A 7,414-nucleotide genomic window follows, 5' to 3' on the forward strand; every position below is an offset into this window, starting at 1 on the left:
TATCACCCCTAGATAACTTAGACTTTGCTAAGCGGATACAACACCGCCCACTATACTAATCCTGACTGATTAATATAGACTTTAGAGTAAAACCCTAAGTTACCCTTAACCTAGTTCTTACAATGATTCACACAAATTTGAAACGTTTCTTTCACAAGTGAAACGAATCCTACAATGTAAGCACTATTACAAGCAAACAAAGTAACAGCTGGTACAAGAAGCTCTTGAAATAATTGATCAGATCCCTTGCTGTTCTTGAAGCTTGAAAATATTTCTATCTTTGAATGAATGAATAATATTGTTGTATCTTGTTTGGTATATACCATAAGAGTTATTACCAAATGTACAAGCAACCACCTTGCTTCTGATTGGTGAAGTACTCTGCAGCTTCACCAACTTTCTGACGCAGACAGCTTTTACAGCTGTACCGCACTTTGACAGCTGGACGAGTATTCATACTCTGAAGAGAACAAGGTCCCTACACTTGTGAGGAGATCATCAAAACACCAAAAGGCATAAGCTCTTATCAATTTCCCCCTTTTTGATGATGACAAACAACCTGCATAACTCCTCACGTGAATGAACAAACATTCATTCAATAATTGGTGTTTCCCCATTAATTGAACAAGCAACCCCGTCGCCTCTGATTGGTGAAGTACTCTGCAGCTTCACCAACTTTCTAATGCAGACAACTTTTACAGTTGTACAACATATTGACACTGGACGAGCATACTCTGCAGAGGACCAGGTTCCTGCACTTATGAGGAGATCATCAAAACATCTAGGAGCGTTAGTACTTATCATTTTCCCCCTTTTTGATGATGACAAACAACCAGTAACAACAATGTTCCCCCTTAGTTCAATGCCCCTAATTTCACAGTTAACCCTTTATTCCCCCTTAGTTCAATGCCCCTAATTCCACAGCCAACCTTTACAACAAAACTTCCCCCTTTTGACATCATAGAAAAGGTGAAGCAGTAAACATATTCAAGTTAAATTCAAGGCAAATAAAGAATTCAGGGCCTTGGGCCACACAGAACATGTGTATGTAAGCATAAAAAGAATATTAAGCCACACATGAATAGGGCAGAAGCATAAATAGCATTAGATCACAGATACTGACCACGGTAGTCAGGCAACAAAACATAAAGCCACAAGAGTTTTAATTAAGAATGAAGACCAGAGAGGGAAACTAGGGAAACAAGACACTTTTAGGACGGAGGGGGAAATGGATTGAGGGTGCGCATAAACAGAGACAGATGCTCATTTGCATCCTCATGAGCCTTGATAAGCTGCATGTTAAGAGCCTTAACTTCCTCACTGGGTGATGCATTTGTCTTCAGCAGTCTTTCATTTCCATCTCTCAACTTTTGCAACACCTGCTCATTTACATCGCTGGTACCAGGTCCCCTCGAAACCACCTTCTATAATTCAGACTTCAGTTTAGGGATTTCAGCGTCCTAGTCATTTAGAATCTCAGTGAGATCAGTTACTTCCCATTTAAGAGTAGCCTGCTACTCTAGAACATCTGTCACTTGAGATCTGCCCCTAGATTTTCCTTTAACACACTCACATTCCAGCATAATGGCAGGGAGGCTGATCTCTTCAAGTTCATCAAGTTTCTCCGTGAGAAAAAGATCAGCAACAGATGCCACTGTTCTCCTTTTAGTTCTGGGCACTAACACCTTGTTGATGAAAAAAATAAAATTGATATTCCCTTTTGAGAAACCATTTTGATAACCCTGCATTCTTGACATCTCCACATTTTGTGGAGTCACTGAATGGTTTACAACCTTCAATTGTTCGAATTCCTTCCATAAGAACCCCTAAAATGATCCCTAATATTTCTTCATCCAGACATGTTTCGACATTCTTGACAGTAGGCGTGACGTTAACCACTCCTCCCTTGTCATTTCCTTTTCTTCACTTAGTTTTTGCACCCTAGGACCTGGTCCCTTTATGAGTTTTAATTTTCAGCTACCTATTTTCTGACTTTGTCCCTTTCACAGGAGATTTCTTTGCAACCTTCTGGAGTAGGAAAGGAGAAGTTGAATGAACTAGGATTTTCAACTTCTTGGGAGTTAGGGATTTTTGAAGAAGAATTAGAGTTAGGCATTTTGAGAAAGAGTGAAAAGCTTTGGAAGGGGATTAGTGAATTTGATTCACTAAGAGAAGTGTTATATAAAACCAAAAAGACATCGGGTCCCCAAATAATAGCAACCTTTGGTTTAAAAAGCAAAAAGACATCTGAAACTGACGCGATGAATGGGAGAGGAACATGTGGCAGTGATGTTTACATATAGACAGTGTAGCATAAGTGATACTAACCTCATGAGGACCAGGTCCCCTTTTCAGTTTGCAACCCTGTCTGTATGAGTTAATCTTCCCTTCAGCTAGACACACCATGAGTGTATACCTGCATTAAGGTACCAGAAGTGAATTCTTAAGTGACAAGCATTAAAACAAGTATAGATACCTGCCCTCCGTAACATAATCAAAATAGAAGATTTTTGTGCAAACTTGTCAAGGAATCGGTAATCTTGTGCATCCCCAGCCTCATCCTGTTTTTAATGAAACATTCTTTACTCAATGACTTTGTAAGATATCAGTCAGCTGGTCTTTAGTCTTACAGAACTTCATCACCACATTTTGCTTCTCAACATTGTCCCTCAGGAAATCAGTGATGGTCCAAGAAAATGTGCCATGCCTGATGTACTCTTTCGATCTACAAGAAAGCCTGTATAGTCAGCATCTGCAAAACCAATTAGATCAAGTGAGTCACCTATTAGGTAGAAGAGGACCAGGTCCTAAGTTCCCTTCAAGTATCTCAGGATACGTTTGGCTGCCTTCAGGTGAAACTCCTTTGGTGCTGCTTGGAATCTTGCACACATTCCTACACAGAACACTATGGCTGGCCTGCTTGCTGTGAGGTACAAGAATGACCCAATAATTCCCCTATACATAGTTTGATTTACCTCAACTCCATCTTTATCTAAGTCAAGCTTCACACTTGTGCTCATGGGACTTTTGCTTCAATCAGATTGAACTTTCAAAGCAGTTCCTTGATGTAATTCTCTTGACATATAGAGGTACCCTGAACAGACTATTTGATTTGCAGGCCTATGAAGAAAGTGAGTTTTTCCCGTCATGCTTATTTCAAACTCACTGCTCATCAGATTAGCAAATTCCTCTTTTGAACCCATTTGCAAGAAAAATTATTGATAGGCGTTTATACCAAGCTCTGGGAGCTTATTTCAACCCATACAGAGCCTTGTCTAACTTCGGCACATGATTTGGCAGTTCTGTATCTTCAAAGCCTGGGGGCTGTTTGACATGCACTTCTTCCTTTAGATTCTCATTCAAGAAGGCACTCTTGACATCCATTTGAAAGAGCTTGAATTCCATATGAGCAGCAAATGCTATCAAAATTCTGAAGATCCATCTTGTTCCAAAAACTGTTCTGTTGATAGGTCGGGGAACCAGGTGCCACACTTTGCTCCTCTCAAATTGACGGAGTTCTTCTTGCATTGATGTTACCCAATCTGCATCCTATAGAGCCTCATTGATGTTTCTTGGTCCAATGGATGACATAAGGCTGAATATGCAACTAGATTTCTTGTCCTGGATCTAGTTTGAATTCCAGAGTTACGTGGAGAGATGAGATTGTCCAATGGATGTGAGGATTGATGTTTCCATCCGGACTTTCTGATCAACTCTTCTTCGATTTCAGCATCAAATTCTGCATCATCATCTTCATGATTTTAAGATGGAACCTTCTGGGTAGTATCAAAGGGACCAGGTGCTCCTGTTAGATCTGCAGCAATTTCCTTTGCAACCTTACCCAGAGTTTTGGATATCTTTGTCTTCCCTTTCCTAGATCAGCTCTTCCATCTCATGGTCTCCCTTTGATCATCAATTTTTCTCAGATTCATCGAATGTCACATAAATGCTCTCTTCGACACATAGAGTTCTTTTGTTAGACACTCTGTAGGCCTTGCTGGTAGAAGAGTATTCTATAAACATACCTTCATCACTCTTGGCATCAACCTTACCCAGATCATCCTTTCCATTATTTAGTACAAAGCATTTGCACCCAAATAGCTTAAGGGGAGCAATTGAAGGCTTTCTGTCGTTCAACAAATCATACGGTGTCTTCTTTTTCATAGACCTGATCTATTAGTGTCAAAGCATGTTGTGTTGCTTCTGCCCAGAAGTTCATAGCCAGCCCTGAGTCAATCGACATAGTCCTTGCAATATCAACCAGAGTTCTGTTCTTTCTCTCAACCACTCCGTTTTGTTGAGAAGATCTTGGTGCAGAAAAATTATGATTGATTCTATTTCCAGCACAAGAACTTTCAATTTGAGAGTTCTCAAACTCTGTTCCATGGTCAGACCAAATACTAGCAATCTTGCAGTTGACCTTCAATTGAATTGCTTTGGTAGAAGCAATCAAAATTCCGGCAGTCTCATCCTTTTTCCGCAGAAACATATTCCAGGTGTACCTGAAGAGATCATCAATAATCACAAGAATGTATGTTTTACCTCATCTTCTTTGAATTCTGATAGGTCCACACAGATCCACATGGAGAAGTTCCAAAGGTCTGGTAGTGTTCACACCCTTCTTTGCCTTGAAAGAAGATCTTGTTTGTTTGCCTTTTGCACAATTGTCACAGACTTTATCATTTGAGAACTTCAGCTTTGGTAGTCCGCGGACCAGGTCCCCTGCAACAAGCTTGTTAAGTAAAGAGGTACTAACATGACCCAGTCGTCTATGGCAAAGATTTGCATCAACAGTTTGAGCACTCAGACATGACAAGTTGTTTCCCTTCAGACATGAACTTGACTTCATTTCCCTTGTTGCAAATATGAACACACTTAAGAGATTAAACTACAGACCATCCACATAGTGTACACTTTCTATGGAATGATCTACAGTTCTTCCTATTTTGCCAATACCAAGAATAAAACTTTTCTTTCCGCTGCCAAAAGACACACCACCACCTTGGTGTGCTTCCAAAGAGAGGAAGTTAAGAGTATTTCCAGTCATATGCCTTGAGCATCCACTATTCATGTACCAGCATTGACTGCTCCCTCTCTTCTGCACAAGAATCACTTATTGGACTTGGGAACCCACTTCAGACAGAGTTCCCAATAACTATCAAAAGGCTTAATAAGAAACCTTCTTGTCCAGGGGGGCAGAGTGTTGTTACTGAAACAATAACGGGGACCAGGTCCCTGGAGTTCCCTTTTATCATTGTTTTCAGATCTGACAAATTTCTCATGCTTTTCTTTTGCTTTTCTCAGAGTCTCACACTTTTCTTTTAGATGACCATTACGCCCACAGTGAGTGCACAACAGATTGTCAGATACAGACACATATTTGCTATGAGGATTATAAGGGGGTTCTATTGGTCTGCGTCCCAACCCTTTCTTTCCATTGAAACTTTGATTAGATAGATTAGAGAGTATCTTAGAAGAGTCAGTCCATTTTAGAGAGTGACTTAACTCCTCCTTGACCTTACTCAGATCCTTTCTCACTTGAGAATTTGTTTCAAGAGAAGCAACTAACTTGGACTCAAGGATTTTAAGCTTTTCTTCCAGTTCTTCCTCAAAGATACTAACCTTTCTCTTTCCACCTACTGAGGTACCAGGGTCCTCTTCAGGTATAATGCTGTTCGTTTCTAGAGTCCCTATTCTTACACTCATTTCAGAAACTTGAGACATGAGAGCAGAGTTCTCATCCTCACACAAACTTATTTTTTCATTCAACATTAAGTTTTCAGTGGTTCGTTCATCAACAGAGTCAATAAGCAATGCAACAAGTTTCCTCAAATTTTTAATGGGAAGAGTATCTAGATCATCTTTAAGATCAAAAAGAGTTACCTTATTTAGATCCTCTTCATCATCAGACTTTGCCATTAATGAGAAGATGGAATTGAAGACATTTTCATCATCTTTAATAGCCATCATTGAAACATCTTCATAACTTTCTGCATCTTCTTCTGACTCACTTGAATCATTTCCCCATACAGCAAGGGCTTTTCTCAGCAACTGATCAGCATGAGCCTTTCTCCGAGCACTGTCTGGGACCAGGTCCCTCTTGCGATGTCTGAAATCCTGAGTTTCCTGCTTCTGGCTGGGACAGTCCCTCATAAAATGACCAGGTATGCCACATTTATGACAAAGGTCATTTCCGTTTGATTTTCTGCTGGTCGAAGCCTTCTTTTGAAAGACGTCACGTTTCTTGATGATTTTTTGAAACCTTTTTGTAACATAGGCCATTTGATCTTCCTCCTCAGTCGCATCATTTTGTGAGGTTTTCAGAGCAACAAATTTCTCCTTCTTTCCCTCCTTCATGTTTGTCCCTTGCTTTTTGTTCAGCTCGTAGGTTTGGAGATTTCCAATCAGCTCATCCATGGCAAGTGTCTTCAGATCTTTTGCCTCTGTTATAGCTTCAACTTTGCTTTCCCATGACTTGGGAAGAACCTTGAGAATCTTGCGAACTTGTTTGCTTAAGGGAATTGACTCACCTAAGCACCTTAGTTCGTTGGTGATGGAAGTGAATCTTGAGTTCATTTCAAAGATAGTTTCACCTTCCTTCATGCAAAAATTCTCGTATTGAGTTGTAAGCATATCGACCTTAGACTCTTTTACTCGTTGTGTTCCCTCATGGGCTATTTGGAGACAGTCTCATATCTCTTTGGCTTATTCATAGGCAGAAATTCTGTTGTACTCATCCGCTCCAATCCCACACACTAGGATTTTCTTGGCTTTGTAATTCTTTTCAATCTTCTTCATATCCATCTCATTGTACTCCTTTCTAGTTTTGACAACTGTAGTTGTGAGCTCTCCATCCTTCATCTCCTTTGTAGGAATATATGGTCCATCAAGAATGATGTCCCACAACTCAGTGTCCTCAGCGTTGATGTAGTCATGCATTCGATTCTTCCACCAGCCATAATATTGACCATTAAAACGCGGTGGCCTAGTAGAAGACTGACCTTCTTCCATATTAGGTGGAGCAGCCATTCCTTTTGGATCTTTTCTTTTCTTGGTGTTAACCAAAACGAAAAGTACCGCTCTGATACCACTTGTTGGAATGTATGCGTCCACGTTTTCTATGGGATCAGGTCCTCAACACAGTTACAATAACAGAAAATAAAAAAAGTGCTGAAAGTAAAGATTGCACAACAACTTTACGTGGAAACCTCCTTGCTCAAGGGAGTAAAACCACGACCTGGCCTGCCAGGACTTTTCAAACTTCTTTCACTAATCTTCTCCAAGCAAAAGTAAAAGCAAGTTTACAAACCGAGATTAGCCTACTAATCCCAACTCTAAGCAATACTTCCTATTACTTAGATGAGCCAGAACAGATACAACACTGCTCACTAAGTTATCACCCCTAGATAACTTA

The 7,414-nt window shown here is 40.2% G+C and overlaps 1 protein-coding gene across 1 annotated transcript in view; it reads right to left on the reverse strand.

Annotated features, from left to right (window-relative positions):
• LOC125862319 (cytochrome c1-2, heme protein, mitochondrial-like) overlaps positions 1 to 7,414 on the reverse strand; it is a 924,866-nt gene that overhangs the window by 900,276 nt on the left and 17,176 nt on the right. The gene's annotated exons all lie outside the window — the stretch shown is intronic.

This window comes from Solanum stenotomum, chromosome 4, assembly GCF_019186545.1.
Source record: "Solanum stenotomum isolate F172 chromosome 4, ASM1918654v1, whole genome shotgun sequence".
NCBI lineage: Eukaryota > Viridiplantae > Streptophyta > Magnoliopsida > Solanales > Solanaceae > Solanum > Solanum stenotomum.